The sequence below is a fragment of the Equus asinus genome, chromosome 25 (genome assembly GCF_041296235.1).
Source record: "Equus asinus isolate D_3611 breed Donkey chromosome 25, EquAss-T2T_v2, whole genome shotgun sequence".
Lineage (NCBI taxonomy): Eukaryota > Metazoa > Chordata > Mammalia > Perissodactyla > Equidae > Equus > Equus asinus.
In genome coordinates this window covers 30,266,791-30,289,918 of record NC_091814.1, presented here as the reverse complement: position 1 = coordinate 30,289,918, position 23,128 = coordinate 30,266,791, and positions in this window count along the sequence as shown.

Below are 23,128 nucleotides of genomic sequence, written 5' to 3'. Positions count from 1 at the left end.
TATGTATCTTTTAACTTTTGTAGTCGAAGATAGATGGCACCGAAATCTCTTGGTGTTGAGGCAGCAATCCATTTGGATAAAACTCCATTTTTCCTAGTGTTTTTTAAAAATCTTTTTCATTAGCTGTATTTTTAAGTAAATTTTTAATTGACGCATGACACACATACTGAAAAGTGAACAAATCCTAAGTGTTTAGCACAAAGTGTACACAGCCTGTAACGAGCACCCACGTCAAGCAAACAAACAGAATGTTACCAACCCCCCCCGGAAAACACCTTGTGTTCTTTCCAGCTACTAACCGCCCTTCCAGGCTAACCGCTATTTGGACTGCTAAAATTACAGATTGGTTTTGCCTGCTTGTCACCTTTATATAAATGGAATGACATAGTATGTTCTCTTTTGTGTCTGGCTTCTTTCACTCATCATCTTGTTTGTGACATTCTTCATGTTGTGTGCCGTCGTAATGTCCCATTCTCATGGCTGTGTAGTATTCCATTTTATTAATAGACCACAATTTTTATCCATTATATGATTGGTGGACATTTGAACTGTGTACAGACTTTGGCTATTACAAACAGTGCTACTATGAATATGTTTGAATATGTCTTTTGGTGAATGAATATACATACATATACATAAACATGCATATATATGTATATGTATTTATTTGCACATTTTTATATATATTATATATAATTTGTTATATATATAAGTTTTTTTTCTGTTGGGTAGATACCTAGATGCAGAACTGGTGGATCATAGTTTTAGGAGATAGCACCAAAGCAGTTGTACCAATTATACTCCCACTGGCACAGTAGGAAAGTTCTGGTTGCTCCATGTCCACATGATGAGTGTTTGGTATTATCTTCCTTTGTCATTGTATTCATTCTGGTGGATAGGAAGTAGTATAGGACTGTGGTCTGAATTTGCCTTTTCCTGAGATTGATCATTTGGGTATGCTCTTTTCGGAAGTGTCTGTTCAGGTCTTTTGCTCATATTTCTCTTGAGTTACCTGTGTTTTTCTTATTGGTTTCTAGGAAGCTCTTCGTATGTTGTTGAATACGTGTATTGCAAATATTTTCTCTGTCCAATGGCTTTTGGTATTCATATCTTTATTGATATCCCCAAGGTTGACCCATGTGGAAGCGTTAGGATTATATATAGTACTTGGTACTGGGATTTTTTATTCTTTGTTAGTCATGTTGAAATTGGGGCTCCCTTTTGTCCATACTCACCTACAAAGACACCATTGCGGTATTGGTTGTGTAGGGTGGGACAGGGACTTTGAAAGTTTTTGGCATATATAGGTGCTGGCACCTTTGGGGTCACATAAAAATAAAAATTGTTAATATCCAAGTGCCTCCCATGTGCCATATACCGTTCTAAGCATGTTACATGGACTATCTCATTTATTCCTCAGACATACTCATCAGTTACTATCATTACCCCCATTTTCAAGTGAGGAAACTGAGGCTCAGAGAGGTTTTGGAATTACTGAAGATCACACAACCGAATTCTGGCTGCAGAGCTTATGCTCTATAACCGTTATGCTATATAGAGAGTTGCGTTCCTGAAATCGAAGTTTCATTAGACCTAGTTCATTAGACCTGGAATACTGCCTAGCACATAGTAAGTGTTGAGTAAATGCCTGCTGAGTGAAAGACTTTGACACTGGTGAGTTGGCTAAAGTCTTCATTGATTTGAGGGAAGTTTGTCCTGGCAATGGGATATGTTGACAGGAGAAGCAATTACGTTCTATCCTGATGTATCTCTTGCCTAGAGCAGTGCCTGTCATGGAGACATCGTAGTGGATATTTGTGGAGTGAAGGACTCAATCACAGACAGATTGTAAACCCTGCTTAGCAGAAGGAGTGAACTCAGAGGATGCTGCAGGGACCAGGGCCAAGGCAGATACGTCAGTAGGGGCCATAGTGATGGCCCAGGGAGAATCCAGAGTCCGGCTAACAGCATCCCAGTTGTACAGCCACAGGGCAGCCCAGTTTGTGGTAGCAGAACAGGGTCCAGTATCAACAGGCGAGGCTGTCCCAGTTACAGGCAGTCAGGTCAGGAGAGGTCCCAGCAGCAGTACAGGGCTGGCAGGATCCAAGGTCAGGTAATCCAAAGTCACAAGGTTGCAAGCAGTAAAAGTTCAGGCTGGTAGGAACGAGAGCCAACAAGCGCTTGGAGGGAGCCGTCCCTTGGGCCGGGTTCCCCTTTTGAATGAGGCCTTTCTTCTCAGGCTGCTGAGTGCCTGTGAGGAATACACCAGACCTCAGGCTGGGCTGGGTAGGGTGAACCAGAGACTAACCCTGTGCTGGAGCCAGGAGGAGCCTTCGTGAATGCCCTGTCAGACTCTTCATTTAACGGGTGAGGAAATTAAAGCTTAAGTGTGAGGTTATTCAGAGGCAGTGGTAGAGCCAGCATTGGAACCAGGCGCTGCAAAGTTTTTTTTCCCACTTCTTCATGTTTTCTATCAAAAATTAAGAGGTGGTGGGAATTGTGAATCTGGGAAGGAGGGAGAACTAAGGTGAAAGCCTTAAAGAGGAATGATGGAGAGCACTTGGATATGGGGAGAAGGAGGAGTCAAGTGACTACAGCACAAGCCTAGAGGATGGCAGTGCCAGTGACAGGAATTCAGGAGGGAAGCTGCTTGGATGACAGTCATAGTCTTGACTCTAGAATGTAAGTTCCGTGAGGACAGAGTCTTATTTATTAGTGTAAAGAGAGCAAGGACCTTTTTTTATTATGGCAATACATGTAACATAAAATTTACCTTCTTAACCCCTTTTTAAGTGTACAGTTCAGTGGTATTAACTATATTCATATTGTGCAACCGTCATCACTATCCACCTCCAGAACTCTTTTCATCTGGCAAAACTGAAACTCTGTACTCATTAAACAATAACTCCCCATTCCCCTCCTCCCAGCCCCTGGAACCTGCCATTCTTCTTTTTGTGTTTATGAATATGACTAGTCACCTCGTGAAAGTGGAATCATACAGTATTTGCCTTCTTGTGACTGGTTTATTTCACTTAACATAGTGTCTTCAGGTTTATCCGTGTTGTAGCATTTGTCAGAATTTCCTTCTTTTTAAAGGCTGAATAATATTCCATTATATTGATATATCACATTTTATTTATCCATTAATCCGTTGATGGACACTTAGGGCAAGAACTTTTATATGATTTCCTTACCAATGACTGGAACAGATCCTGGCCTTAGTAGGTGCTCAATAAGTAATTGTTGAACGAATTTTAGTGTTGTTGAACATGAGGTGACAGTAGCATACCCAACTGGGCTGTGTAGCAGGTGTTCCAAGATGACTCAGGACTAAAGATGAGGTGAGGGAGGAAGCCAGTGGTGTGAAGGAACTCCCAGGGCATAGGGACCTGGGCTCAGTACAGGTGGGAGCAGTCATGAAAGATGCAGGAAAGGTGGTCTCAGGGTAGTGCCGTGTACTTTAAAAACAGGACGAGAGATTTAAGAAGGGAGTACTGAGCAACATCCAAGTCAAGAAAGATGAGGTCTAAGGAAGGAACACTGGAATTGGCAACAGTGGTGGAGCCAGAACTTGACTCTGTCTGACGTCATTGTTGACCTCACAAAGAAATGTCTACAGCATGATGGTGGAGGTACAGGCCAGAGCATGAGATCAGGGGAAACACAGCTGAAACAGCCAGAGCTGTTAAATGCTAGCCACTAGGTGAGGCCCCAGGACTAGCAAGAGGTAAAGTAGCAGCAGAGAAAAATTCGTGAAGCACAGACCATTCTAAGGCTTCATGGAAGTCTTGAACTTGAGTGTGGCCTTGAAATAGAGTTGGGCTCTATTCTGTATAGAGGAGAGAGAAGGGCACTTTAAGTAGAGGAAGTAGTGAGAAAAAGAGTTTGGTAGAAAGAACGGGGATGTGCATGGGGACAATAAAGAGACCAGATTGGTGGGGCAAAGGATATGTGGGAGAAAGTAGGAAATATGGTTGACACTTCTCTTATTTCCTCTTTTTTAAAGTTGGTTAGCCAGCCCTGGTGCTCTAGTGGTTAAGATTTGGCACTCTCACTCCCGCGGCCCGGGTTTGTTTCCCTGTCAGGGAACCACACCACCATCTGTTAGTTGTCATACTGTGATGGCCTCGTGTTGTTGTGATGCTGAAAGCTATGCCACCAACATTTCACATACCAGCAGGGTCACCCATCGTGGACAGGGCAGTGGAACTTCTAGAGTAAGACAGACTGGTAAGAAGGACCTGGCCACCCACTTCCAAAAAAATTGGCCATGAAGACCCTTTGAATAGCAGCGTAGCATTGTCTAATATAGCTCTGGAAGGTGAGAAGATGGCACAAAAAGACCGGGCAGGGTTTCGCTCTGCTGTACACAGGGTTGCTAGGAGTTGGAATTGACTTGATGGCACTAACAACAAAAAGTTGATTAAGAGATGGCGATTGGAAAGCTTGAGTAATCTACATCTAAACAACACATCTAACGTAACTCAGGAGTCATAATTACTGGACACCGAAGAATCCTCAGGACAACCCTGTTGCCCTATCAGTAAATCTATCATGGATGCTGGTAGTTGTAAGACTTGGTTGCATGTGCTGGACACACCTGGCTTGAATGAGTGTGGCTGTTTCTGAGTTGTGTGGTAGAGAATCAGAGCCTCCATTCAGTGTAACTGGTATTCCCTGAGCTCCGCTGAGAGCCGTGCCTATCGCCAAATGCTGGGGTATAGAGACAAAAAGATAGAGATCTAAAAAGTAAGACTTGAGCCTGGACTGTTCCTAGACTTCTCTGAGTCTTAAAGACATTCCTTTCCACAGAAGCCAGGGAGATGTTGGGCTGAAGACTGAGAAAGTGGATGCCACGTCTGCCCCCGTCTCACTCTCGGCAGCTTGCACACAAACACTGAGCTGCCGATGCTCCAGCCAGGCAGAAGTCTACACTCTCGGACATACCCCCTTCTGAGAAAGCAGTTTCGTAAATCTTAGGTAAACCTACAAGGTTGGCCCCAGATCTCAAGGAAATATTCAGAAATGGCTTTTAAAGATAATACCCAGCTAATTCTCCCAAATCCAGGATGCCTGAAAGCTATTTATCTTAAGGAAAATGCCTAGAGCATTCCCATAGGATGTAAATGAAGGATCCAAGCGTGTGGAACAGGAGTCCTCTGTATGAGGAACTAGTCAGGTGCCGCCCCCAGTGCAGGAACCAAGGCAGAGAGCATGAGGTGGGCGAGGGCAGAGTCCTTACCTGCTTCTGAGTACCAAGGTTTTCCTGGCAGAGCTGGGGAGCATGAAGCATCACAGGCCTGCCTCCAGCTATGAAATGCTGAAAGGGAAGCCAGGACCCTAAAGGAGGCTTTGCATCTCTGTGGGCTCTGCCTGTATTGTCTCTGGCACCGCTGTTTACTCCAGCCCCACAGCAGGTTTCCTTAGCATCCAGCCTGGTCTGGCCCAGCACCTAAGAGACTGGGTTTCAGGGAGGCTTATGTCCAAACAGTAAAATAATTATGATAGCTACATTTATTGAGGATTTACTGCGTTCTAGGTGTTGATCTATGTGTTTCTTATGTATTAACTCCTTAAAACCTTAGAATAACTCTGAAATCATGGTTATGTTTGACAGATAAGGAAACTGAGTCACAGAGAAGTATAGTATCTTCCCTGAGATCACTCTGCTAATAACAGGTGGAGGCAGAAATTAAACCAGTCTGCCTGCAGAGCCTGTGCTCTTCAGGGACGGGGGCCCCAGTGGGATGTGTAGGAGCCTCCAGAGGCCAGAGCAGAGAGGCCAGCTGCTGAGCAGTCAGACTCCTAGATCCAGTTTCTCCCTGTTGGAGCCAGCTGCCCCCGCCGCTCCAGGGAAGGAACTGCTGCCCTGTTGTATTACCCAAGTTTGCCAGAAGGATTAGCCTCTTCCTCATGTCACAATAAGCCAAGCGGGAAAAAACCCAATAAACAACTTATGACTTCCAGCAGAAAAAGCTCTGCAGCTTCTCCAGCAGGATCTCTGCTGCAGAGGCCCGAATGTCCCAGGTTATGTACCAGTCGTAGGTAGATACTGCCAAGAGGGACACTGAGATCCGTGTTGTACAGGTCAGGACACTGAGGCCCAGCCCAGTGGCGCTCAGTCTCTGCAGCAGCCCACCTTCTCTGCTGCCCCCATTGTATCACATGAGACACAACTCGTAGGCAGCCCAGAGCCCTGGGGTTGTCCTCAGTTTTGCCACGAGCTCTGGGACCACAGGCAATTCAGTTTCCCATCTTTAGGATAACGAGAATGAATTTGAGCAGTGGTTTTCAAAAGTAGATTTTTTTATTGCAGTGGAACATTTTGTTCAAATAAAACATTACCGACAGGTGTGTAAAATATGAAACAATTAAAAGCAGAGGTGTAAATTTTCAAAAAATGAACAAGGGAAGAAACCTTCGGCCAGTCAGACTTCTCTACAAATTGTTCCCTGAGCCTGCAGGGCTCTGCTTCCGTGCTCTTCCGCACGTCATTCCTGCCCCTTCAGTTGCCTTTGCTCCTGCTGTTTTTATCGCAAGTTTTGGATTCCTCAGAGCCCCCTTCAACTTCTACCTCCTTCCTGGAGCCCCTTTGCCTCCAGTGAGTCCTGACCCTTCCAGGTTCCTATTGCATTTATTAACTATTTTAATCATTGGGCTCCCCCATACTGCCTAGTGGTAGCTTGAAAGAATTTGTGTGTATCAGATATTTGCATGCACACAATATTTACGTTTGCATATGTATTTACATATATGTATGTATACTTGCATCTACGTATATATGTATACATATGTATGTGTATACACAAACAGCTTTTAAAGAAAGGCCATGTCTTTGTACCCCCCCAGCACTTTATAGGCCCCAAATAAAGTTTTAATTGTGAGGATCATCTTTGTCCTCCCGAGCGTCGTGCCCATGTCAGGTACTCAGTAAATACTACTCAAATGATTTCATGATATGAGATTGTACCTGGAAAGTCCTGGATATGAATCTTGGTTCTACCGTATACTAGCTATATAACCTTGGATAACTTTTCTTATCTGTCAGGTGGGCATGACAATGCAAGCCTTCCACAAATATTTATTGAGTACCTACTATATTCCAAGCACCATTCTGGGCCCAGAGGATTCAGCAGTTTACAAAGCAGACAGAAATCTCTGTCCTTATGGAGCTTACATTCCAGCCAGTTTCAGGAAGAGCCCCCCAGAATTGCCAGGAGAAGAGGAGGAGGAAAGAGTCCCTTATGCTTGGTCAGAGGCTGAGCTGCAACCTGAGTGGGGCTGCCGCACGATGGAGGCTCCCCTGTGGCCTGCATGGGGCACAGGGACTCCCTGGGTAGGATTTCTGCTGTGAGAGAAGAGAAGAGAACGACGGGGAAGGGCCACCTGGGCTGGACGGAAGGGGCAGCAAGTCTCTCAGCTCCCTCCTCAGCCATATTGCTGTGCCTGACCCTGAGGCCACACACCCTCCTCCCCACACACACAGACCCGGTGGGCAGGAGGAACTGCACCAGGTGGAGATGCCCCAGTGTGAGGGCCCTTTGCCCCCCTGTGCCTCAGACTTGCATCAACTTCCCCCCTCCACCCCTGCCATATGGTGGTGAAGTCTTACCTGGCACAGGTGCAGAGGCAGCCTGGCTGGCAGGGGCAGGTGGAGTCTCCTGGCCGTGCAGAGGCTCACAGCCACACAGGAACAGAAAGAAAAGAGCATTCAAGACACCGCAGAGATCTTCCTCCCAGCTCGTGGCAGAGGCAGGATGCTGGAGTCACTGAGCTCCCAAGAGATCTGGGGTTAAGTTCCCCCACCAGGTGGCCTCGAGTAAATGTAGGTGCTGAGTGGATTTGCTGTGGACTTGCATTTCCCATCGTCTCAGGCTGTGACAGCTGGCTGTTGCTTGTACACAGGTCCCCTTCCTGCCTTCTTCCTAGAATGAGGGAGGGCAGCCTTGGGTGATGTTTTACCTGCCCTCTCTACCCATCTCTTTTCCTTGTGCAAAGTACCCACTTCCAGGGTGTCTCTTTGGGAAGTGGAGAGATGGTGCTGTGACCATCCTTGTGTTTGGCTCTGTCCATGACTGTGGTCAGCCCCGACAGCCCTCCTGGGCCTCAGAGTCCACACCAGCCTCTCTGCCTGGGATGCCCAGTGTCCATGGAAGTCTGTCTCTCACTTAACGTGATTTTGAGTAAGTTTTACTTGACCTTTGCTATGCTTCCCTTCTCTCTTCTATGGATTGGGACTGGTCACAATTGCACTTACCTCCCAGCGTTATTGAAAGGGTTAAATGAGCCTGTAAAGTGCTTAAAATAGTGTCTGGCTCATTGTAAGTGCTCTGTGTCTATTAATCCTAGTTTACTTGCCGTATTTGTATAGCGTTGGTGGGCTTGTTTGGTTGGCCCAATGGCTACTAGCTCACTGTGGGTAGGCTGTGTCTTAGCATATTCCTGTAGTCTCCATGCCTAGCCCAGTGTCTGGCACATGGTAGACATTCACCAAATATGTGTCCATGGAGCAGTGACCAGGTTTGGGCCACTGAGGGGACGAGTCATCATATGTGGAGACATATAGGTGGGAGGCATTGAGAAGGGGCAGTAAGTCAGGATCAGAGGGTGCAGTGTGGGAGAATGTGAAAACTGAGCTTGGAAGGGTAGACAGGGACCAGATGCCAGGGGGCCTTGAATGCCAGGGAAATGCCTGGGTGAGGCATTTGGGAACCATGGAAGGTTTCAGAGCAGGAGAGGGACATGATGGTCCAAGATTTCAGGGAAGACACTGGTAGAGGAATCTAGACTGGACTGGAGAAGAGATAGCCTGGAGCCAGCAGGGTGACCAGTTAGGAGGTGTTGGGGACACATGGCTGGGAGTCACGAGCTGTGTGGGCAGGCGGCGTGCTATCTGCCCTTCCCCCTGCCTTCCCAGCACCCGGAGGAACCAGGCCAGCCCGGCGTGACCTTCCTGCGTCCAGCCCTGACTGTTCCCAGCCCTGGTCCTTGTCTATTTGCGTCCTGCTCACTCCAACACACCTTTCGCAGGTTGCCAGGTTACCGCAGCCCTGGGCTGCGTGAGGCCTCGTGCCGCGGCTCCGATGCTGCTTCGTTTCCCCCTCACTCTCCAGCCTCTATGTCTGTGTGTTTATTATTTTAATCTTCAAGTGAGAAACAGCGAGGTTGCTGGAAGTAGGCCATGCGCTTTTATTTGCTCTTCTCACCAAGGACAGGCATGTTCCCCAGCCCTGGGAGCAGAGATCTGGAGCCCCAGGGGAGGGAGGTGTGAGGCAGAAAGTGGAGGAAACGCGGCCGCCACCGGGGAGGCCTGAGTGTGCCGGGCTGCCCACGCCCCGCTGGCGGCCATCTTGTGGGTGGCCTGTGGCCGTGGCCTCCTTGGGCCCGGAACGTGTTCATCAAGGGCAGATTCACAGATGCCACTTGGTCCCAGCCCCCCTGGCCATTGTGACCCGGTGTAGCAGTCCCACCCTGCCTCTGGCACTGGGCTTATTCTCGTCGCCTGTGGCTGTGAATCTCGGCCACGGCTGTTTGGGAGGTGGGGTAGCTGGATAGAAGGAAGTTGCTCTTCCCCAACCTGTGTTAAGCACCTGCTGCATACAGAGTTTTGTATCTCGTGGCCACTATACAGGCAAGTAGAGAGTTCAGAAGACACAGATGTCCCTGCCTGGGCAGTGGAGTGTAATAAAAACAACTGCCATTTCGTGAGTGTTGACTGTGTGTCGGCCAGTGAGCAGAGTGCTTTGCATATACCTTCTCTCCTTTAATCCTCACGGTAACCGTGTGTCACAGTTGTTATTAGCACTGTTTTATGGATGAAGAAACTGAGACGAGATGAAGATAATTAACTCACCCTGGGTCACACAGCCAGTAAAGGTGAGTGTTGGTCACTCCCAGGTCCCCACTGTCAGTCCCGATGCTCAGCTGCCACTCCTGCTGCAGACACCCCAGAGCATAGGCCGTAGCATTTGGAAGTCCTGGGGTCAGTTTATTCCTCTGCCGCTTGCTGGCTGGGCGATCTTGGCCAACTCACCCTTACTTTTCTCATTTGCTTGTCTGTAAAAGGGAAATAATTGTGTATCCTTCACAAGGCTTCGAGGGAGGATGAAATAAGATAATTTGTCATAAAACTACTTTGTAAACTAGAGGGAGTTATACATACATTACACCTCATTTAAATAAGTCAATAGTAAAAGCTTATTTTAAAAATACTTATTTACAAAAAAGGCACGTGCGTGTTTGGCTTTCTTTTGTTTAAAAGGAAATATGGTTAGTCTCACCTTTATACCAGAGGTGGTCAAGTGTGAAAATAGGAAGTAGTTCATTAGTGAAGGACCGGAGTTGGGAGGAAGTCTCCTAAGAGAGAGGGATGTTGCCAGCATGGCTGGCATAGTGGTTAAGAGACTGGGCTTGGGAGTCTGCTTACTGGCTGTGTGTCCTTGAACAAGCTCCTCAGTTCCTAACCTGTGAAGTGGAGGTAATAGTAGTTCTGGCTTCATAGTGCCATTGTGAGCTGCGAGGCATGCAGAGGGCTGAGGACCAGGCCTGATGTGTGGCAAGTGTTGATGGATGTTGAGGTCCATGTTGGTGATGAGGGGGACGCTGTTTGGGCAGTTAAAAGGCAAGGGCATCCTAGTTTGGGGGCTTGGCCTTATTTGAAGGCTGTCTCAGAAAAGGGGGTTGAGGGGGAACATCCTCATCTGGTGGGACTGAGGGCTGAGGCCACAGGGCAGCCTTGGTCGGAAGCCAGACCCATGTTAAGGGCTCTAAGCTAAATGGAGGCTCTGCTGCTGTTTCTCATCTGGGGATTAGTGGGGGTCAGGGCTGCAGAAGAGGGGGAGGTAGCCTTTGCCTGCTTGGTTCTGAGCAGGTTACAAAGCAGGAAGAGGAATACATTCCATGGGGTAACTTGGCTTCGTCATCCTGGCCAAGGAGCAAAGTTTACTCACAAAGACTTCCTGTGATTTTTTAGAGGCTGGCCTGGTGGCATAGTGGTTAAGTTCTCACGCTCTGCTTTGGCAGCCTGGGGTTCGCAAGTTTGGATCCTGGGTGTGGGCCTACACACTGCTCATCAAGCCATGCTGTGGCAGCGTTCTACATACAAAATGGAGGAAGATTGGCACAGATGTTAGCTCAGGGACAATATTGCTCAAGCAAAAAAAGTAAAAGAAGATTGGCAACGTATGTTAGCTCAGGTCCAGTCTTCCTCATACACACACAAAAGAGTTCCTGCAATTTCTTAACTTGTTACTTGGTTCTGTATGTGAGAGGAAAAAAGGAGACTGGGGAGCCAAGAGTTGTGGGAGGCGGGTGGGAATATTTAATCAAATGTTGGGAGTGGCTTGCTGGGATGCATTTATCAATTTCTTGCAGAAAGGTGATCTATAATAATTCTGAGAATAGCCCGATGGTAAGAAGTGGTCAATCAGTAGTGTCTGGGCGTTTCACGATTCTGAAGATGAGAGGTAAACATGGATATTTAGAATGTTTAGAAGTAGGCCCCAAAGAAGTTGTACTGTGTTTCCCTTTCTGGGTTCATTGTCCATTCAGCCAGCAGACGAGTACTGGAAATGGATGTGCCATCTGTGATGGCATAAAGGGCTGTGAGACGCAGTCCAGGTCCACGAGAAGCTTCCTTGCAGTTAGGCTGTTTTATAACTGTTCCCAAATCATGTTAGCTCTGGAAGCTATTTTAGGAACTCCTTTGGTTATGAACCATATCTTATATTTAATTTTGATTCTCTTTCTCCTCTTGTCCTGGATTCAGTAGCAGCATCAACAAACATCGTGTGCCTGGCATTGTCTTAGGTGTTGGAAGTATTTAGAAGAATCAGAGATTCTTGGTAAGAGCTCGTTAATTAACTAGAGCTGGTACCAAGAACAGCCTCCCAAGGTCTTTCGGCCTCCTCTGTGTAGTCAACACTTTTCATGTCTCAGAGGACCCTGAGCTTCTATCTGGAGCGTATCAGTATCTGTGAAATGCCTGGAGCGAGGCAACAAGGTAGAGAGCTTTGCCCCCACTTTTCCTCCGTTGCTGCCTGTTCATAATAACAGCAAGTATTTCAGCCCACCCCAGGAGGTGCCTGAAGGTGGGCGAAGCTCCATCTTCCCGCCTACCTCCTGAGGCCCGTGATGGCGCTCCTTTGCTCCTTTCTCTTCATCTGCTGCCGTATCTGGTGAGGATGGCATTCTGCTTTTTCCTTAGCCAAAATCCACAGTTAGTCACTGTGGGGAGCTATTCAAGTCTCTGGTCTTTGATTCCCTGGGAGAGGGTGGGTTTGACAGTGCCTTCCTACCTATGAGATGAAGACAGCTGATTTCTGTCTCCATTCTCAGCCTCACACGGGGCCACATAGAAATGGAAACCTCATAACTGATCCCCAACGTTCAGAGATGACCTTGCACTGTTTTCAGCCCATAACAAGCCCCACTTAGTGTCCTCCATTCCGAGGGTGAGGTCATTGCTGGTGTTTGTGAGGTTGGGTGTCCCTTTGATGCTTGGGGACCCTTTCCAGAAGCTGGAGTAAGATGAGTAAATTCATGTTTACAAGTGTGGATCAAAGGAAGGAGAGAGTAGCTGAAACCCAGAGGACCAGTGTATGCAGGGAAAGCACTGGGATCAAGTGAGCCCTTTTCTGGTGTATTGGTCGGGGCCTTGGGGGTGGTCATGTTCACAGGCCTAATCTAGCCTGATCAGCCAGTCAACAAGTATTGATTGAGTGCTGCTGGGAGTTTAGCTTTGGGAAGAATGAAAGAGAATCCTAAGCTTGCCTGGGCCCTCTATTTGAAAAGTTCAGACTCTAGTTGGAGGCACGAGATGAGCACATGAGACGAGACATGACAGCATATTATCAGGCTCTAAATTGTAACGTGGGGTTACATGTGTTGTTGGCATTTGGAGAAGGGAAACAATCATTGTGGCGAACATGTGGCCTGCACTATTGCCACCTATCTGCCTAGGAAAGAATGGAGAATAAAGGTAGAATATGTTGCTTTGTCTAGTAGAGACCATGGGTCTCAGGTTCTAGTCCAGCATCAGCAGTGTTAGAGCATCTTCTCCTTGCAGGAGCGTGGCCGGGTGGAAAGGACCCATCCAGTGAGCACTCAGGAAAGGAGCAGGTGCGTGCTGGGATCAGCGAACAGGGTTTGATTCCCAGCTAAGGGACGTGGAGCAGATTAATGAAGATAAGAAAGCGTCTGGCTTAATGTTTTTCAGATAGGAATAATTCAGCGCAGGTTTATTGATATATTCTTAAGATCCCCACAGAGAGAGTCTTGAAGAAGACACCCTGGCAAGGTAGAAACACGGTGTGTGGAGGGTGAGGGTGGGAATGAAGAGGCAGCCCTGTGGGTGGACTAAGCAAGAGAGGGAGTGAGAATTCCAATAGGTTCTGCTGGCGGTCAGAGTCTGCTGGTCCCTGGCCTGCTCGGGCCACTTTCAGAGGGTTGTTCCGGTTCCTGATCCCAATTCGGAAGGAAAATGTCAGACGAGAACAAGTGCAGAGGAAGACTGCTGGCTGGTGTGGAGAATGGTTAAGAACACAGGAATATTTACCCCAGAGAGGGAAAGATTTCAGCAGAGGGGGTTTGCTGGGCACGGTTTTGTGTATTTAAAGGACTGTCACGTAGGGTGGGTGTCAGGCTTACTCCGTGTTGCTCCAGAGGGCAGCCCTGGGGCCAGCGGGTAACAGGGACAAGCAGGCAGATGTTGATGCATGGAACTGAATTATTTTTCCACTATTTGAACTGGGAAGGACGTGAGGGAAGGAAGATGGGTGACTCTGGGAGGTAGTGAGCTCCTTCAGTGGGGCCCATAGTGAATGGCCACCACGCAGGGATGCTAATAATGAAAACAGTAGTGATGGGTACCACTTAGTGAACACCTGTGTACCAGGCAGTGTTACCAAGTGCTTTCCTTGTATGGCCTCACTTAGTCCTCACAACACCACTGGGAGGGGGTATGAATAGCTTATTGGCCCTACTTTATAGATAAGAAAATTTAGGTTGAAAAATGAAATAACCCACCCAAAGGTCTCACGCCTTGGCCTCAAACCCAAGGCTGATCTTGTATTGACCAAAGATGAGGCCGGATGACCTCTTGGGTTTCTTACAACACAAGGATTCTAAAGGCTCCATCTGATGGGTCATCCCAGGCCAGTTGGATGGGGTTGGGCAGCTCCACTCAGTTTGGGGCAGGAATGGTACTTACTGCTCTTACGGTGACTTCACTGTAGGTACGTTTGCCAGACCACGAGGTCAGTGGGAGAGGCTCTGCGTGCACTGGTGTTCCGTTGGCTGTTGGGAGCTGGCCTCTCGGGGGAAGTGCCTGGGGAGTCCCAGGCTTATCTGAGCTCCTCCTGTCCTGCGTCCTCCAACCCTCTGGTGACTTGGGGCTCTCAGAAGTACCAGTGGTGCTTTTTTCACATCAGCCTTCCCAGAAGCTTCTTGACTGTGCCGTTAGCACACAAGTGTCCTGAAGATATCCCCCTTCTCCCACGCCTTCCTAGCTCTGCCACTCTAGAAGGGCACAGGTGCCATGGTCTAGGTGCCATGACTTGGAGGGGTGGAAGGTCTCGATCTACCTTATTTTGGGGGGCCAGGGTGGGATTAAGGAGCTAGCTGTCCTCCTGGTTTCGTACTTCCCCAGTTCACCAGCCTCTGCTGGCCGAGGGTAAAGTTCTGCCAGGAACTGTGCCTGACACACGGCAGGCCCCAAGCACATTATTTTGTAATAAATAAATGGCCCATTCTTGTTGGAGGACTTTTCTGCTTTCTCAGTGCTCACCCTGGCCCCTGAAGGTTTTGAAGTTTTCAGAGGGACGGTGTTGGAGGGTCGGGGTGGGGGTTCTCTCACCCCACGTTACACAGCGTTGGGGGAAACTTCTCAGTGTAATCTTTTGTTTTTTAAGGCAGAGCTGTTATTGCTGTTCCTCTTTTGGGGAAAGAACATTGACCTCAGCAGCATCTGCCAGATCCTAACCTGAAAATAATGGCTGCCTGCCAGTCCAGAGGGCTTCGGAGAGCTGAACCCTCTAGAAGAGTGTTGTTCCAACACCCTCCCTCTGTAAATGAAACAATCACAGAGCTGCCTCTCGCCCCCAGGATTCTAGTCAACAACCCCTGCCCACTCCCCAGCTCTCTGTATGCACAGGATGTATTCACATGGTCAAAGATTTTGTGGATCCTTACTTTTGTTAAGGTTTCATATTATGAAAACAGCATAAGATGCATCCCAAATATCTCTGAAATATATGCCGTTAAATATTTTGTTTTAGACTGCCTCAGCCTCTCTCCCACTTGGCAGATGAGAGCCTGGGCCCGGAGGCCATGTCCCTGCTCCAGCTCCTGACAAGGCTGGCACTTTGCTGAAAGCCCAGACTTGAGCCCTGGCATGCATAGCAGCCCTGGTGTCTTTCCCCTTCCGTCTTAGACTGTGGGTATAGGCATGGGCATGCCCCTTCATGGGGGAGAAGGCAGTATGGAAATTAAAGCTCAAGTCAGGGTTGTTTGGGGAACCCCCGTCCTACTTGTGTTTGTGACTTCTGCTGTCTAGATCTGACTCAGCCAAGCGAAGCACTAGTTTGTTCTGGGGCAGGAAAGAAACTCCATTTTTGAGTCACATGGTACTAAGACTGTGTGGTCACACAGAGGTCAGTACAGCCCCATGAGTCATCAGTTGCCCAGGTTCTGTGTACCCTAGAGACATCTCCTCTTGCCCAGAACTTCCCTACTTGATGAAGACAAAGAACCCCAAGAGCAGCAGTAACATCTAAAGGTCCCAGCCTGTGCCTGAGGGTATCTAGCCAAGACCCCTCCTTCCCTGCTGGCATGTCTGGCCTATAGCACAGACCACAGGTCCACCATGCAGGGATGGGGTAGAGCTCTCTTCAGTCTGACTCACGTGGCCCAGCCACACTACATCTCTCTGGAAATTATTTCCATCCGCTGACAGGGCCAGGATTTCAAGAGCAGCCAGCCAAGAGGCGCGTTGGGTTACTCCCTCAGTCCCAGAAAGACTTTGTCCCCCTGCATTTTGGGCAGCACTAGAAGCCCCTGGTCCATGGGCTTTGGCTCATAGGGTGACCATATTCACTCAGCCCCAGCCCCTTGTCAGATAGCAGGTGCTGGTCCCATTGCCAGTCCCATTTGCTCTAGGCTGAGCCATGAGCCCTCTGGGGCAGGAGCTTAGATATAACGATCAGTGTCCTAGGACAAGATAGACATTTTCATTTTCTCAGGAAATGATGGGAGCCAGCTTGGGCAGGATACTTCAGAGCCTGGATTTTTGGCCTAAGAGGCAGACTGACTCAGTCTGCCCAGAAGAAAGCATCTACTTAGAAACAGGGCATGCTGGTCACAGTATCGGCCATCCTAGGCCTGACCTTCCCCCTAGACAAACATGCCTCGTCACTGTGCTGCCCTTGGGCGTATTCCACTTGGGAGTCTCTGTTGGTGCTGGGGCTCACGTCCGTTTGTGCAGTGAATTCAGGACTTGACTTGGCCTTCGCTCGTCTTCCTTCACCCTGCAGTCACGGGAGTCCCGTGTTCTCAGGGCCAGTGTCTGCCAGGCCACTTACTGTCTGCTGCTTGGCTCCAGTTCTCCGTCTGTGGCGGCATTCCGTGTCTGCATCTGCATCTCACCTCTGCCAGGACCTACCCTCCAGCACAGGCTGTCCCCAGCCCTCGTCTCTTGGATTTTTCACTTGGCACGTGGCACTGCATTGTGTCCTTGGAGTGTTTGTTGTCACTGCTGGGCCTTGTTTTGCTTCAGCTCAGCAGCCTAGGCAGAAGTGCTCTGGTACCTTGGGGCGGGAATTTGATGGGAAAAACTCCTCAGTGGTTCTGGGGTAGTTGCTCCAGGCAACTGACAAGATGCAGTCTTTAAGGCTGTAAGACTGACCACATCATGATCATTATTGTTGAACGAAGCTATTAACAGCACTGTTTCTTCAGGAACCTTCTAACCATGAATATCATCAGACTTCTAATCTATGAGTACCATTTCTAACAGCGCCCCCCAACCCAGCACATTTTCAGACTTGTTCTGATTATTAAAAAATGTATAGATTCTTGTTAAAGTTCCCTGACCTGAGATTAGAAATTTCCTTAGCAAGTATTTAATTATCCCAGCAATTTGGCTTTTACTTGGCATCTATAACCATTTTTCTCCAAGCCCCTCCTGTCTTCGACCTACCACCTGAGCATACTTGATCCTGTCTACTTAGTCTTGTCAATTGAAGCTAGGTGTGGTAGTGCCTGGTAAGTACTTGGATGGAGGACCAAGAATGCCAGGTACTGTAGGTCTTTTGGGGTCTTAGTAGGCCTTTTCTTCTAGTGCCTGCTATGGTACCAAGCACAAAATTATCATTATCCGTCAACATCGTCATCATCATAGTGATAGCTGGCATCAGTTGAGCATTTCCTTTGTTTTGGGCATTGTGCTCACTGCTTCTGTATCTCCTAACAGGCTCACCAAGAAAATCCCTAGGAAATATAGTGAAGCTGAAACTAGAAACTTGGAGAAGTCAAATAAGTTGTTCGTCTATATAACTAGTAAAGAGGCTGTAGTAGAGTTTAGAGTCAAACCTGTCTCATTTTAGTCTGAGTTTTTAACAACCGTATGTACTATCTTTGTTTAGGGGTATGTCCTCACTAAATGTCTGTTGAATGGCAAGATTGCTCCAGCAGTATCACTAACAATGAGGATAGCACCCAACATCGAAGACTGACATCGCTAGACTCCGTACTAAGTGATACACATCAATAATCCATTTAATCTGCACAGCTCGATGAGGAAGATTTCCCCATTTTGCAGGTTAGGAAACTGAGGCTCACAAAGGCTGAGTTAACTTGCCCAAGGTCACACAGCTAAATAGCATATAGTCAGTATTTGGATGCTTATTATCTCTAATCAGTGTAAGTCTTTTCTCTTGATCGCTATGCCATTGTCTACAAAGAGCATGACTCATTTTTACCTCTGTCCCTTTCTTCTTGCTACCCCCATCCTTATCTTGGGGTGCTTCTCCTTTGTCTCTTCCTTTTCATCCTATTCTTTCTGAGAGGCCCAGGCTGGGGCCCTCTTCTCAGACTATGCCTGAGAACTTTGCAAAATTGGTTCTTTTATTTATATTTTCTTAAACTTTACTTGTAGACATATCCTCACGTTAAAATCACGTGATTTAAGATTAGTGCTCCATACTACAAGAGTAGACCTATTTGTCTATCTTATTTCTGACCAAAGGAATGGAGCAGAGAGCCCAGTACCAGACCCATGTGTATCCAGACACCTGATTTATGACAGAGGGGGCACTGCTGAGCAGTTGGGAACGGATGGTCCTTTTAGTGAGCAGTGCTGGGTCAGTTGGATATTCACAAGAAGAGTAATGAATCTTGACCACTACCTCTTGTCATACGCAAAAAATAAATTCCAGAGAGATCATCAATCTAAATGTGAAAGTTAATACAAAATAAAACTTCATCTACAAGATAATGTAGAATATTTTCATAACCTTGAGGTAGCCATACATTTTTTAAAGGAGACATTGAAAGCACTGACTATAAAGGAAAAGATTGATAAGTTGGATGACATTAAAATGAGGAACTTTTGATCATCAAAAGACAGCAATAAAAGAGAGAAAAGGCAAGCAGGGTGGAGAAGATATATGCAGGACCTATACCTGGCAAATGGATTTGTAACCAGGATATTTAAAGAATCTGACAAATCCATAAGAAAAAGAACCGCTTCCCCCATCATGGGCAAAAGAATGTCTCGTACTTAGAATTGTGAGTTGTATACAGTTTTCTTCTCCCAGTTCCAGGTTTTACCCAGTTTGTCCTGGATCATTGGCACAACCTGGTGGCTAGCCTTGGGAACTGTCTAGCCTGTGGCTCTTGGCATTTTCTTTTGTGTGTGGACTGTGGGCCCTTCCTTTCGTATGTCCTACTTCACATCAGCTGTTTATTCTGCCACAAGTGCCTCCTTCCTCATGAATACATAATACATATGTCTCTTCCTCTTTTCCTTTGGCTTGTTAACTTTTGATCAGCTATTTTAAGAATATTTCTCTCCGGCTTCTTTTCTCCCCACCCCTCCCCCCCGCCTCCTTTTTCGTTTCCCTTTTTGTACCTTCTCGTTTAGCCTAAAAGCTGGTGGTGGTAAAAGTTATCCTAAAATACCTGAAAGCCTTTGGGGGTGTAGCTTATTCTGTGGGCTCCAGAGGCAGAGCCCACATCCGAAGACTAGTAGTTAGTTACAAAGAGAGATTTCATCTCAGTTATGTTCCACTTGTCTGAGTCTTCCAAAGGTGGGATGGGAGTTACTGAGTCATGTAGAGACTGGACAGTGTGTTGGTCATAGTGTTGTTTATGGAGGGCCCTATGCCTTGGATGGGCAGCTGGATTATTATAATCTCTTCCAATGTTATCAACAAAGCCTTGATCAGACCCCTTGAGGATGTCTAGAAGCAGCAACTCTCAACTGGGAGAGAGGGCCAGTATATTGGAATGATTCTTTTGTCCTTGTGGGTCAGGATGGGTCACGAATACTAGCACTTGAATGGTATCATGTATATTTAAAAATAATTCTCATGCACCCTTCCACCCACAGCCCTCAATAGAGAGCTGGTTGACAACCATTGGTCCGAAAGTTTAGGTTTCCCTTATTTTCCTCTGTGCCCATGTTTTCCTCCAATAGCAACATCTATCAGGGTAAAGCTTTTCTCTTCAGTTACAGTCTTGATTTATTTTATTTAAATCCTCACTCTGGCAGAGCTTCCTCCCATTTTTTAATGTAAATGTATTGTATTTTGGACACATTACTACTGAGGAAACAAACTGGAAGCTCTGCAGGTATGTTTTGACTTTTTAAAGTTTGTGGCAATATTTAAAAATCAAGGGTTTAACATAATTAATCAGGATTTTCGCCTTCTTCTGAAAATCTGGACGATCTGGGCTCCTGGGGTCTCCGTTCCTAGATGGCCCCAAGCAGGCAGGTCTGGGGAGGGGCTGTCCACGAGGAGTGGCACGTTCCTTCCACTTGGCACAGTCCCTCCCCAGCCCGCTTCACTTCATTACCTGCCCGCCTGGCCCTCGGAGGCATTTGAATTTGTGACTTCCCGAAGTGGGTAAAATAGGCATTGTGGGCTAGCCTGGGAACCCAACCAGTAGTATGTTTAATATTATTTCAATGGGGAAGTAAATTTCAGCTTTTAAAGAGCAGAGTTTTGAAATATCAAAAATGCAAATTTGGGAATGCTTGTAGGGTCCTCAGGTAGAGTGTGTATGTCTGGAGGTGATGGCCTGTGTCTTCTACTTGTCCTGTGCTGGATGTTGGCTTAGCACCTAGTGGGACTTAATGAATGATTTCCCTCATGGGGTCACCGAGTGCCCGTCGTCTGCCCTCTCCCAGGCAGTAAACTGAAACACCATCTCGCTGTGGACCTGGGCCTGTCAGTTCCGCCTGAGACCGGATCACTGCCGGATTTATCTAGAACACCTGCTGTAGCCTTAGGTACTTGTGTGGAGTTTGGGACCGTTCCCCTGCACAGCTCCCCTGGCCTGAGAGAAACGGTGTCTTTCCTGAGTAAAGATCCAGCGGGCCCTAATAAGGGAGGACAGAGGGGCCTGCAGTAAATAAGCCTGCCCTCCTGGCTGAGGCCCGCCAAACAGGAGTTGGTGGCAATTACACAGTGCTTGCATTCCAGACCCTGGACAAGGCAGGGTGAAAGTTCAGCTCATTCCCTTTAAAGAAAAAAAAAAAATCCTTCGTCTTTGGCATTTCGGAGTTTTGACCCAGATCAGTCAGAGGCCGCGGAGAGCTCTCGATGTGTGGAGAGTGTGTATAGTTTCCGAGGCCTGTCACTGAAGAGAAGCCGAAGAGAGCTGGTGATAGTGCTGGGTTTGAGTTGAAGCCCTGCCTTTTCACTGTTGCCCTGGCTCAGGGTCCGCAGGCCTCACGGGGCGGACAGAAGGAGCCAGCACCTTCTCCTCACTCAGAAGTTATCTTTACCCTCTGAAATCAAGCACCGCATGCTGCACCCTGTAAAACTGCTTCCTTGTAGGCTCGAGCGTCCTTGCTGAGTAAACATCCTCCCATGTTTTTGGAACTGAATTCATTTCTGCTTCCTGGTCATCCCATTTGGGTTTTTCTGTTCTTGGCACTACGCAGAATCAGGTTAATAGAAGGAAGACCTAGAATTGGGCAGAGGCACCTAAAATGACTGTTGCAATCCTAGTAAAATTGTAAGAAGAGGAATGGGGTCGTGGGAAGAAAAAGAAAAGACGTAGATAAAGTGAAACGAAACAAAACCTTTCCAAACATAGTGCTGTTGTAATGCTCTGCAAGTCAGAGTTGGTCGCCACTGACCCCCTGCAATGGGGACCTTTCTTTGCACGGACTCAAGCTTAAGTTGTGCTGTGGTAGACCAGAGTCAGCCTTTCTCTGTAAATCCTGTGGCTGTGGATGGCCCACCTCTGACCCTAACTTCTTGCTCCGTCTCTCGTGATTTATTTGCCTCTTCTCTCTCACTTCCACCCACCCGTGACATCTCCATCGCCATGGCAGTGAGCAGCCACGTCATTTACCAGGTTCACAGGGTGATGGGCCAGCTCTGTGCTGAGCCCTATTTCCCTCTAATTCTCCCTCCTGAAGCAGGAGGCTCCCTGGCAGAGCTCAAAGCCCTTTGTTTATTTGATCCTGGGCTCTTGGATAAATCAGGAATGTCCTGACATGAACTTAGTCATGTTTTTCTTCCATGGAAAAGGAAACTACGGCAAATGGTATTTAAGTAGGCAGAGGACCATTCCGGGGACTTGCTTTAGTGCCATCAAGGCCACATTCCTTTGGTCATCAGACCAGTAGGTGACTTCTTTATTGGCATGCTCTGCCCTGGAGCCCAGAAGGTGTGAATTTGAAGCACTTTCCCCCCTGCTGGGAGGCTGGCACAGATGATCTGGGCTTCTTTTAAAACCATGGAGTGCCATGGTTGTCTTCCAAGTGGTCTTCTTTCTCCTGGGTAGAACCTTGGCCCAGAGTAGTTCCTTGAAGAAGGCTGCTTGGGAAGTGGGGTATGGGATAAGGTGGCTGCCTGGCCTCTCATTCTCAAGCCATCTCCCTGGAAGTTGCAAGGTTGTCAGTGTGATAGGCTTTATGAGTCAGCCGCTCCAGGACCTGAGTATATCTCTCACTTCCGGTCAGGTCTAGGCTCATATGGTGCAACTGGTTGTGAGAAACCTTTGTGAGTCTGCATTCTTTGGATGGAGCGGAGTGGGCCTCTAAGACTCCTTGGATCTATCTAGGTATACAGGGTCCAGTGAGTTAGCATCTGAGCTGTTCTGGAAACATTTCTGGGTCTGGGGGCAGGGAAAGGTTGGGAGTTGTGTGCATTACTGCACTGGAGACCTGTCAGTATCCAAAAACACCCCAAGTCAGTCTCCAGAGCATTGGTGGGAAACCCCCCTCCCTGTGAGAGTTTCCAGGTGTGTGAATGCCTGTGCATCACCCTTGCAGGGGCAGTGGGGGTGGCCCGGTGGGTGCTCATCTCACTTGGCTGCCCACCCCAGAGAAAAGAACCCAGTTGTTGGCCACTGCAGGTCCAGGCTTGGCTGCCGCTCTGTTTTGCTGCTTTTCATGTTGTCAGAGGATCTTCTTGGGAACAAATGACTCAGCAACCTGAATCTCTGGGACTGAGTGGCCTAAGCGCCTTTTGAGAAGTGATTGGACGTATCCACCTAGACCCTAAAATTCTGAGTCCGGAAAGGATGGAGATCCAGCCTGGTTTACTCTAGATTCTTCATGCTGCGGTTCAGTTTGGTTTCTCCAATTCCTCCCCGATAGAAGGCTCTCACTCATGGGGTAAGCAGACAATGTTTTAATTATGCTTTTAGTCCTTAGGAAATTCCGGGGAGAAAAGTCCTGGTTTGTGGCCCAAAAAGCAAAAAGCAACAAAAATCAGCCACGGCTGTAATTCTGGACGTAACTGTGGCAGAAAGAGTTAATAGGATGGTGGTCTCAGGGTGAGGACCATTTTTTTTCTCATGTCTGGGAGAAGCTCATGTGGCTCAAGAAAAGATGACGCAACACTGAGCGTGGGACAGTCCTGTCTGGGTTCTGGGCGCTGTCACTCAAAGA